The following is a 12,609-nucleotide window of genomic DNA, read 5'->3' as shown; positions in this document are numbered from 1 at the left end:
GATATATTTATAGTATGAATAAATAGGTTTTTTTTAAGATATTTATTTTTTCATTGGCCTATCAATCACAAAAATAACCATCCAATCAAAAACACAGAGTTGTACTCTTCCAGCCAATAAAAAATCGTCTGCAGTACATGCCATTTTCCTTTAGGGGGAGCTCAGGGGAATGAAGAAAACACAGTTTTGTCATGATTTGATATTGAAATGGGGACATCTGAGAAACATCTTTGCAGAGCACAATGCCCAGCCCCCCTATACTATATTAAGCAAAAGGTTGTCACTTAAAAGGTGTTTTGTCACATTTTGGTCCTCACTAACATAGCAATACAGACACACTTGCTTTTAAAGGCATAGCTTACCCAAAAATGTAAATTTACTCACCTTCAAGTTGTTCTAAACCTGTGAGTTTCTTACTTTCTTCTGTTGAACAAGAAGGATGTTCTGTTGTTTTTGGGTGAACTAACCCTTTAACAACGAATTTTGTTTAAGTTTGTAGTACACAAACTTCCTCATTTCCACTGCATGGCGTTGTGTCAGCAGGCTTTGACTGATGCCTCTCGTCAGGGCAAGAGCATTCTGGACAGATAAATTAAAAATATTTAATGCAAAATAAAAGAAGTCCATTTATGTATTCAAAAGAAAATGTTGCACAAAGAAACAAGTTGTGGCTATGAAGCTTTGTAGTGCCTTACCAGTAGTACAAAAGCCCCACAACTGCTGTCATCTTTTTGTGGTGCAGAGCAGAGGCCACCATTTTTCCAGAATCCTCCCAATTCTTTTGTATGACTGTACCTCACAGTCATATACCTCCTGAGTAAATAAGTGGAAAACATTCAATTATTTACAAGGTTAAAATGAGTATTTCTAATGTTTCCATAATTTGGCCTAGTTCAATTTAAGATTACATCTAAGAGTGCTTTCACACTGGCAGTTTAGTTCAAAACAGAGCACAGGTCGCATGAAAAATTGATAATGTAAAAAACTGTCATACGACCCTGGAGTACACCAGGGTACTGAATCTGAGACTACCAGTAGGAGGTGGTCTGAGCTTGGCGAGTTCTGCAGCACTGGAACTATGGCTTGATTCATGTGAATGTGAAAGCAACTCAGGTGCACATTTGTTCAGGAAGTAAAGTAACTTGGGTATGCGTTTTAGCCGATGATGACACATGAACAATCGCACTCTGACCTCAACAAACGTGCCCAGTGTGAAAGCCCCTATAGGTCAATATGATGGCCAATAAATAAGCAGAACTTAATTCTGTTGGAGTGAAGAGTAAAATATGTACAGTATGACACTACAATATACTATGATTAAAAAAACATGTACAGTAACATTACTCAATTTGTAAAAACTCTACATCTTGCCTCCACATATCGACATATGAGACATTGTTTCCTAAAAGTGAGTCCAGTATTGATACTTCCATATTTGGAACATCTGCTACCAGAAGTATTCAGTGATTGTCCCTCACATTGATTGGAAGGAAAATCCACTTCATTTAGGAGGACGCCACCTTAAAATAAAAGACTTCAAGAAAAAAAAATGTGACATACTGTTGAAATAACATACACTTTCATTCTCTGCAACCCTCTACAATGTGAGTAAATCACTCACATATGCGATTAAATGCTAGGAGACTAAATATCATCAGCCATTGGCTAATAAATTACATTTTACTGGCCAGTGTTTGAGTTAGATGCTAAGTTCAGTATAAGTTTAGCACAGATATATTTTCACTTGCTTTGTCTTGAACATTGAGTGCTTGAAAGCTTTGCTCTCTGTTAAGTGTACTATTTCAATTCATCTCAATGGATCCGCAGAGTATTTGATGCACCGTAAACTGTACTGTGAATGTGCACGACTCGCTGTGAGTGTTTCTCTCACACATACAGGTAAGAGAGAGTCTTACATACCATGTAGAATTGACATGCTACATGTAAATTATATTCTCTGTTGTATTTTCCTCTCAAAAAACAGTTCATTTGGAATTATTTAGCCTTTAAGAACAAGCAGAAGCCACTGCCTGTTTCTCTTGTAGTATGCACAAAAAACAAAAAATAATGACTTTATTCAACAATTTCTTCTCTCCCATGTCAGTCTCCTCAGTATTAGCCGACGCTGTACACATGAGCAGCACGACGCATGCATGTGATGGTGACACAGGAGCTGGCCAATAATGAGTCAGCATTCTGACATAGAACATGGAAGCAATGTAAACAGTGTAGGAGAATAACAGGGAAGAGAAGAAATGGTTGAATAAAGTCATTATTTTTGTTTTTGCGCACAAAAAGTATTCTCGTCACTTCATAACATTACGTTTAAACCACTGCAGTCACATCAACTGTTTTAATGCTGTCTTTATACCTTTCTGAACCTTGAAAGTGGTAATTTAATTGCCGTCTATGGAGGAGTCAGAGAGCTCTCTGATTTAATCACCACGGATCTAGACTGAGACACCAAGCAAAACATTTGGGCTGCTATTGAGGTGGATAAGGGCAGGTTTAGTGGTATGGGTAAGGTTAAGTGTGGGTTAAGGTTTAAAGAAGGCTCAACAGTGTAATAATACAATGTAAAAACATGTACACAATAAGTGCATTGTATCAAATGATTCATTTACAATAAATGTTAGTACAAAGTAATTAAAGACACCTAATATAAAGAGGGGCCACACATTTTTATTTATATAGCACATTTATTTTTTGAATAAATGTGTTCCCTTTCGAAAGGGAACTCTACTCTGCGTTTGAAACGCTTTGGGGAACGTCATCACGTGAACTGGTGTCTGAAAACAATTGTCAAATCTCACCAATCCTATTGGCTGGCGTCAGCCTATGACGTCATCATAGCGCGATCCGGAAGTATATAAGGAGCACCTAGAGAACCAGTCTCTCATCGTTTTCAGGGACTGTTTTGTCTGATTGCGATTGCTTCGAATCTGGTAAGAGAATTTACTATGTCTGACAAACATTTCAGGAAGCGTTTGCATCCGTGTCCCATAGTGTGGACATTTGATCACACACATAACTTAACGTTGTCTTTTATGAGAACAAAAGAGCATGTACAGGCAGTTCTTGTGGGATCTGTCTGTTTGTTATTGGAGTGTGTTTTACTTGTAAAATGCTCCACTCTCTTTTGGTCTTTTCCTCGAGAGGAGAAGGACCGGCAGCTGCACCTAATGGTTCGGGTCTTACTTTTGCTGAGGCAAAGTAGAGACTAGATCAAGGGGTTTTCAATGGCTTCAACGGCTGACGGGACAGAGCTGTGTGATTATGTTGATGTGTTGTCTATGACATCGTTAGATTCAGCAGCAGTTGATCTTCTTGTTCTAAGCCAAACGAGAGCAGGAGATGGCTGATGAGGATGAAGACGGTGAGCCTTCTGAATCCTCAAAGCCACCCTGCCCCGCGTATGTACAGCTGTGTGAGAATTATGGAACGCGCCTTTGGCAGACTGCAGCTGCCATTAGAGCAGGTAGAAAGAAACCGCTCATGGACGTTTCGTCAAACGGTTCCTTTTTTGCCATAATCCTCCAGCCACCATAAGCTTTCCATTCCTTCTTGATCTTCATACTAAGATCGAGAAGGCATGGAAGGACCTGTATTCAGCTCACATTCATCAACATCAGCAGTTTAATTCGCTGATGTTGATGGAGTGAGTATGGGTTCGTGTTCGCGCCGCCTACTGACGTGATGAGTACAACTATCTCGTGATTTAGGTAGGCTCCAACGCTCTATATACGCGGCAGCAGGTCAGGCGGGTGTTGCTTACACACACAATGTCTGTTTGTAAGCATATCAGTTAGGCCTGCTGAATTTGGCTTGGTAGGTTTCTTTATGTTTATAATACAGTTTCCTGTATAAGATGCGGACCAAGGGCCCTGAAGTTCCATTAGGTTGGCTGTACGATATATTATTAGGGTAGTACTTTGTTTGTCCCCTGTTTTGGATGTGTTGGCTTCAGATAATGAAGCCACCGTTCATATGTACGCAGATGTCGGCTTTAACTAAGCTGCACTGTTAGCCACCTTTTGGTTTATTAGCTTTCTCCTCTGATAAATGCTAGAGTTTGGAGATTAGCTTTCACTAACTTTAGATAGATCTATGTTTAGCGTCGGCCTTACAGGCCGCCTGACATTGTATGCTATGGGTTGAGCTTGCTCCTCTGAGCATTACTGTAGAATTTTGTATTCTCAGAGTTTGCCTCCTCTCAATTGAGAGTCGTTGGTAGAGGCAGATCTATGCTTATGTGTTGGCCTTATAGGCCCACAGCTATAGCTGTTCTAGGCTAGAACTAGGGTTTAGGTGGTCTGCTAGTAGCATTTTTGCCCTTTTTATACTACCCCTGTTATGAGTGTAGTCTTTCCTAGTTCTGGCCTCCTCTTATCAGAGTTGTCAGGCCAAGGCCCATTGTCCCTTCGGTGTAGTTCCTGCCCCCTTTTTTTTTTTTTTAGCTCAGTAACTCTAATACTGCCACAGGCAAGCACCCATGTGTTCTGGAGTAGTAGGCCCGACTTCAGCCTCCTTTAGAGTATGGTGTCGTAGTTTGTACTCCACTTGCAGTAAGGGTAAAAAAAAAAAGTGTTTTTACTGAGTATATTGCCTTTTGGAATGTATAAGCTCAGGTTGAGTTTAATAAGCTAACTTCACTACATAGTTTGGTTTTCATATATGGCTCCCTTAGAGCTTGAACACTGCCACAAGCTGACGATGGGGTGCTGTATGAAGTAGAAGGCTCTGTTTGGACCTCCTTCAGAGCACAATAGCTTGTTGGTAGATGTTTCAGCTAGAATTAGTGTAGGTGCAAAACAGATAGCAGCTAGGGTAGCAGGCTATCACTGGCCTCGCTGGTGCCGTTGTCTCAGGTGGTAGTAATGCTAGTGTTGCTAGGCCCCACTGTCTTTGCTGTTTCCCCTGAAACCCTTGAATTAACATTCAAGTGTGAGTGTAACGGTGTTAGCTTTTTTCTAGCTCCCGTTCCCTGAGGTTCAGTACAGTTGTGTAAGCTTCTGGCTGGTGAAAGGCATCCATCCTTGAGTTAAAGTCAGGATGGCATGAATGAAAAATAAAGCATCATTTTATGCTTTAACGCTCTGGGGTCTGAGGATTTTCGGGGCCCTGGAGAAGTTTTGACATGCCCTGACATTTGTGCTTTTTTCAGTTGTTCATAAACATATTAATGGAAAAAGTGTCATTACACTGTATTCAGCACAAACTAGGCTACCATAATATGTGAGGAACATGTATGTACATGTTTGTGTTTTTGAAGGAATAACGTTTATGCGTGGTTATTTAAAAAACAAAAAACTTAAGTGACTGAAATAAAGCCAAAAAATATATATTAAATCTGTGTTCACAAGACTTCTGGGTATTGGAGGTTGTAGACTAGAGTTTTTGCTTCAAAATGATGTAAACATTATCCTGCCTACTCGTTCATTTATAACAATATATTGATTTAGTTTTTGTAAGACACTTTTTGTCAAGAAACACAGTATGCGTGGAGGCGTGAATCATCATGAATAATGGGTGATTTACACCTGAGAAGACAAAAGAATCGCATAAAGAACCTCTAATGAGCTGCATATTAATGAGGCCTTTCAGTCAGGTAGGCTGTGAAAAAACCCTCTGTGATCATGTCTCAAGCTCATCATGGTGTATATCAAACATACAGAAAAAACAGCAATACTGTGAAATAATATTACAATTTAAAATAATGGTATTCTATTATATACTTTAAAGTATAATGTATTTCTGTGATGCAAAGGCATTTCATATAGTCTTTTAGCTTAAAAGCATGCACATTTGGAGAAATATTGATGGATTCTCATATGTTTATGTCAATTTTAAATACAGAGGAGTAATATTTATTCAATATTTATTGTCATCACTGTGAGCGCTGGATACTGTGTTTTCCATTCATACTTGCAGCCGGAGGGTGCTCTGTACACCTTTAGTCCACAAATTACTCTAAAGAAGAACAGGACATTCAGGAACTAACGGCATGTCTTCCAGAGATCGCTAACCATGGCTTTAACATCCAGATAAACACTTTTCAAGACAATAAATGCACGATTGAGATGATATATACATGTATTGCCTCAGTATTTGCGTCTGAATAGCGCTCGCTCCGTGGGCGTGGCCGCATTAGCGGATAATGAGCTGAATCACGGGCGTCTGACATGTGTCTCTTTTCATACAGATTACATAAACACAGAATATTTGTTTTCGATTTGACTTACACGATTTAAAACCTGACATTTCAACGTTTTTTTAGACATAAGTCTCATTTTTGTGTCATTAGTATTCACCAAGTTACAGTTCATTTTCTGAGAACTATCAGATTAAACTTCGTTCAGAGGCATCATGTTAGTTTTCTTTATTTTGCAAAAAGCACATTTTGTTTTTACTCTGAGTGTACACAAATAAAAGAAGATATTCCACAAATTTTAATGGTGTATAACTCTTAATTATATGTGCAACATTGACGGAGTATTTTGAGTCTCTTTCACGCTGGTAAGAAAAAAACCAAGGTGGTATCGCCGGCGTGACCGCCGACCCGAGGGAGTTAAGCTCTAGTTTTTGCCCTACACAGTACGAGTGTTACTCTATTGCTGAAACAGGTTAACACCTGTTTCTGTAGTAGTAGGCTGGGTTTTTGGCCTCTTTCAGAGCATGGTGATTATTTTGTACTCCCTTGCGTTAAGAGTAAAAGTGTTTACTAAATACATGGCCTGCTGGAATGCATAACTCAGGTTGAGTTGCTTTGGGCACCTTATTATTCAGTTTGGTTCTTTTATAGCTCCCTTAGAGTTAAACACTGCCACAAGATTTTGTTTGCATTGGAGTTGAAGGCTTTCATGTATTAAGCCTCCTTCTAGCATTTTTGCTTGTTTACCACAAGCTCTTGTTGGTGGTTTGTTTTGGTCAAAAGTTTCGCTCACTTAAGATATAGACACTGCTGCAGGTTTATGTCTATGTATGTGTTGAGATGGTAGGCCAGTCTTTAGGCCTCCTTCAGAGACATGTCATTACTCAGTACATTGCCTGTTGGAATGTGTAGACTTAAGCTCAGGTTGAGTCAAGCTAGGTAACCTTACTTTGTTTGGTTCTCAGATTAGGCTCCCTTGGAAGCTTAGATAGATGCCATTGGCTGACGCCACGTGTGTTTTGGAGTCGCAGGCCCTTTTTTGGGCCTCCTCTGAGAACATGATGGCGCAGGCTTGTTATGGTTGTTGACACTGCCACTGGCTGACGCCCGTGTCTCCTGGAGTAGTAGGCACGGCCTGGGCCTCTTTCGGAGCATGTTGGCAGAGTTTCTTGTACTCCTTTGCCTTAAAATATTAAGTGCGTTACTGAGTACGTTGCCTGTTGGAATGTGTGGATTGGAATTAAGCGCAGGTAGAGTTATAGTTGAACCTCACTGTATAGTTCGGTTCTATATGTGGCTCCCTGAGAGCATAGTGTTTGCCACTAGGAACTGACGCCACGTGTCGTTCTGAGTTGTAGGCTCTGTTCGGGCCTCCTTTAGAGCATGATGGCATAGGGTTGTACTCCTCTTGCTTTAAGAGTGGATGGTGTTCTTTACTGAGCACATGACCTGGTGGTATGATAGCTCAGGTTGAGTTAAACTAGGTAACCTCATTTGAGAATGATAGTTACTCTATTTGGCTCCCTTTGAGCTTAGAACACTGCCGTGAGCTGATGCCACATGTCTAGAAGTTGCAGGCCCTCTTTTGGGCCTCCTTTAGGGCATGCTGGTGTATGCTGTACTCCTCTTGCTTTAAAGAATAAAAGGTGCTTTTTGAAAACACTGCTCATCGGATTGTGTTAGGTAGACTGTTATGTGGGCACTCAGTCTAATTCTACTGCATTTGCGTTCAGTTAGCAAAGCTGTTCAGGTGTGTGGCCTTCACAGGCCCCCCCTTTAGCTTCCCTCACAGAATTTGTATCATGTGGCAGGCCCTTCTGGGGCCTCCATGATTCTGTGCCTACAGTATAGTCTATCTGTTAGGTTGAGCTCTGTACTCCCCTCAGTTGAGGGTTGTCCTGCATAGTACTTAGCTCCCTAAGCTGGTCAGTGGTTGAAGGCCTCTCTGAGGCCTCCCTATTACGATCAGCCCCTAGGCTGTTATGCACTCTCCTTGTCGGATTCCTTTTGGAGTACACAGCCTCCTCAGTGCAAATAATCACGCGCTGAGTAGATCCTAGGATTGAGCAGAGTGTTACTCCCCTCATTAGCAAGGGTAAAAAGTGCTAAGCTGAGTCTTGCTCTCCAGGATGCCCATCTCTGTGCTCTGGTTTGAGTTAGTTACTGCCTCTTTTGCAGTCACTCTTACTGGATATCTTCTCTGAAGAATGTGTTTGGAGGCTCTGTGATCAGACAGGTTGTTGGCCAAGACTAGGTTTTGGTAAATAGACCAGGTCAGGCCTCCCTGGTGGCAATCAGGGTCGAGTACGTTCCCCTGACAAGTGACTGGCCACATTCCCTTAAAGGCAACCTCTTTCTTTGGAAGGAAGCTGGGTTCCAGAAGCCCTTGAGCGGCCTTGGTAGGCCTTCTGCGGAAGGCCTCTTTGAGGCTTTTTAGCTTGGGTTGTCGGCCATAGGGAATGCTGTCACTGACAGCCTATGTATGACCCGTAGGGGGAGTGGTTCTGGCGTTTGTCTAGCCATTTGTGGCATGCACTCCCCTCAGGTATGGCGGCATGGGTACATACGTAACCTGAGACGTTACATGTAAACTGAAAACTCATAGTTGCTTGTTCATTTTTACATATTCTTACAGTATGTCTTCCCCTAACAGCACACATTCTTTACATATCTTCCTATTGTTCTTCCACACCAGCAACTGTGTATTTTCAGTTTAGATGTTCCTGCATGTTCGAAAATGGTAGTGATTGTGCCAGGCAAACTACATATAGCCTACTGTATATATGTTTCCAAACTTGATTGGTTGATTGGTAAGATTGTTACTCCTATTTCATTACATTTGCAGGTCATTTGACAATTCAGCAGACATTACAAATATTCAGTGTCATATGGAATATATATGGATGTCTGACAGATTTTGATAACTGAATGGATAATTTTGCATGTGATGGCTCACACAATGAAAGAATGTTTAGAAGTTTTGAAGAGTTGGACAATTTCACTGAGAATCAACTCAACTCAGTTTTGATCAACAAGCCATGCTCATTTAGATGTTGTGCAAACTGTAGACAATTGTACTTACTGTTTTGCACACATGTGCCAAAACACATGGAAATTGCTTAAATCAATAAGAAATCCAAATATGATGTGAACAAGAAACTAATTGTTCAGAGATCTGAACTTGTTTTGAGAAAAAAAAAAACTAAATATAAGAGGATTTAAAGGTAGGTCATACCTTTTTGAGCAAAGCAACTTTAAAAAACCCTTCCATTTAAAAATCAGTTAAGGTAAAATAAGGAAAAATTAACTCATCACCCTCAAAGATTGGGCTCTGAATGAGATCATTTAAACAGGTCACTACATGATGATAATATTATGACCAACATCTGATCAGATTTTCTGTAGAAACACATAGTCTAAACAATCAGAAAAAAAAAAACTGATGTTAAAAAGTCAAGGGTCAAGAGCTCAACTAACTAAACACTGATGACCATAGTGACTTAAAGTGCTCCTATTATGGATTTTTGAAAATTACCTTTCATGTAGTGTGTAACATAGCTCTAAGTGAATGAAAACATCCTGTTTTAAATCTGAAAGTGCACCGTATATTAAGTTAATGTCTCTCAAAAGTAAGAGTCGACTCTGAGTCAATTAAACGAGTCATTTGTAAAACGAACCCCAAGCCATTTCGTTGTGACGTCGCAACGAAACATTAGCATATTGCCCGCTCACTTATTGCGCACGCAGACACCAGGGAAATCTTGAAACCCGAACCTTGTGCTGTGTGTTTCCGTCTTTTTACTGCTTCTTCAACCTAAATGCGTTCAATGAGGGATTTGCAAGCCGGTTGTTATTGAAGGATTGGTCAGTACCCAGTTTATTTGGACCAGCTTCTCCCTCCTCCGAATCACAACCTGTAAGTACGATTAATAATTGTTGCCACGTTTGACAGACTGACTGTTTTGTAGGAAAGAATGTAATTATAATTCTCACAGAGAAAATAATTTAAATTAATTAAATTTTTAAGGAGCCAAGATATAAAACTGCCCCTAAACAAAAAGACTCATTAGGAAGAACTAAAACCCAGTGTCCAACATCTACATGGTTCTGAGTTTCAGTTCAAGTAGAGTAACGTTACTGGACTGAAACCTTTTATACAGTTGAGTCCGAACATGTCAGTGACATCTCCACGTCCAAATTTCGAGCCAGAGTTGTAATGATAGTTTGAGAATCTGTTAGGTTATATACAGTAAAGTATAGAGCAACTTGTACCTGTTGTGTTATGCGTAGCTAATAAGGTATATACGGTACCAGGAGTCAGTATGGTGTGCGTTAATGCTGCAACATGTGGCGCAGTTGCAAATAAAATAACAGAAACGGAGCAACGCCTGTATCGCCTCATTTATACATACCGTCCTAACATTACATGGTGTCAGAAGTCAATGTGACGACATGACAAAGTTTTCTCCACCCATCCCGAGCTCTGGCCTGAATGGAAGCAGCATTTCCACAGATTCTGCATAGCCACGAAGCTGGACAAAGAGTCGGGAGAAGTTCAAGTTTGTACCCTTTTGTATTCTCTCAGGAAGGAGGCAGAACACATTGTCAGCACATTTGTGTACGCGGAGGATGGCGACGAGAATAAGTACGACATAGTTTTAGCGAAATTGGACAATTACTTCGTGCCTAAAGTCAACGTGATACATGAACAGGCGAGATTTTATCAGCGTGTTCAAAAGCAAGGTGAAAGCGTGGAGGAATTCATTCGTAGCTTACATGAACTGGCTGAAACATGCGCATTTGGAGAAGCTAAAAGTGAAAATATAAGAGACAGACTGGTGATTGGTGTTCTTGATAAAGATTTGTCACAGAGCTTACAAATGATGTCTGACTTATCGCTTGAGATGGCGTGTAGACACGCACGGCAGTCGGAACAGATAAAAAGTCACGTGTCTGAACAGAGTAGCTCTTCAGCATTGAATGAAGTGGTACGAAGGAAGCACAGCGCATCATTTCGACCAAAAGGGGCATTCAAGCCAGAAAGCATAGAAAGAAAATGGACACAGAACAAATGGCCAAAATAACACACGATCAAACGACTCAATCGTGGGGAAATGCATGCGATGTGGCAAACAACATCCAAAGAGCGTCAACTGCCCAGCGAGAAGAGCAGAGTGTCGAAAGTGTGGTAAGAGAGGCCATTATGCTATTGTGTGTCGTACTCTACATGTTAGTGATGTAAATGTAATGCAGGAAGAGCATGAAGATTCGTTTTCCTTGGATCAATCACAGTAAAAGACTCAAGTGACTCATGGTCCATAACTTTGAGGATTCAAGATACGGACGTGGACTTTAAGATAGACACTGGAGCAGACATTAGTGTCATATCGGAACAAACGTATCAAGCTCTCAACACAAAGCCTAACTTAATGTTCATGAATGCAGCGCTGGATTGTCCCGGAGGGAAATTGAGAAGTACGGTAAGATTTGAGACAAGCACGCACCATAAGGGGAACAAGTACTGCTTTACTGTTTTTGTCATAGCAGGTCAGTCTGTTAATAACTTGCTGAGTCGAGAAGTTTCTGCTGCTCTTGGGTTAGTTCAGAGGATTGACAATGTAAGTTCACCCAGCGAGTCGGTTGGGCTTTTGAAAACCACTCCTGTGAAAATCAAGCTGAAAGCAGACGCGGTCCCATATGCCATTATGACAGCCAGAAGAGTGTCAGTTCCCTTACTTTCCAAGGTGAAAGCTGAACTAGACAGAATGGTGAAGTGTGGCGTGATCGAAGAAATTACAGAGCCGACTGAATGGTGCGTGCCAATGGTGCCTGTGCCCAGGAAGAATGGCCAGGTGAGAATATGTGTTGGCCTGAATCGTTTAAACCAAGCAGTTGAACGTGAACGGTACATTCTACCAACTCTTGATGATATACTCCCTCAGTTGTCAGGGGCAACCATGTTTTCGTTACTGGATGCAGCGAGTGGATTTTGGCAAATTCCGCTGGAGAGAGAGAGTGCTAAATTCACGACATTTATTACACCGTCTGGGAGGTATTTCTTTCAGAGGCTTCCTTTCGGAATCTCCAGTGCGCCTGAGATATTCCAAAGAGAAATGAATAACCTCTTAAGAGACCATGAAGGTACAGCAGCGTACATGGATGACATAATCATCTATGGAGAAACGCCAGAAGTTCACGATTGTTGTCTACAGAGGGTCCTGAAGACACTTTCTGATGCGGGATTGAAACTCAACGATGACAAATGTCTGTTGAGACAAACGCAGATACAATTTCTGGGCCATATCATTGACGCTCGTGGAGTCAGACCAGATGACAAAAAGGTTGAGGCCATAATGAATATTTATCCACCACAGAATGTGACAGAAGTAAAGAGGATCTTGGGAATGGTTCATTATCTAGGTCGATACCTACCTGGTTTGGCTGAGATAACCCGTCCA

Source organism: Ctenopharyngodon idella, chromosome 3, assembly GCF_019924925.1.
Source record: "Ctenopharyngodon idella isolate HZGC_01 chromosome 3, HZGC01, whole genome shotgun sequence".
NCBI classification, from domain to species: Eukaryota; Metazoa; Chordata; class Actinopteri; order Cypriniformes; family Xenocyprididae; genus Ctenopharyngodon; species Ctenopharyngodon idella.
This window is presented reverse-complemented; position numbering follows the sequence as displayed.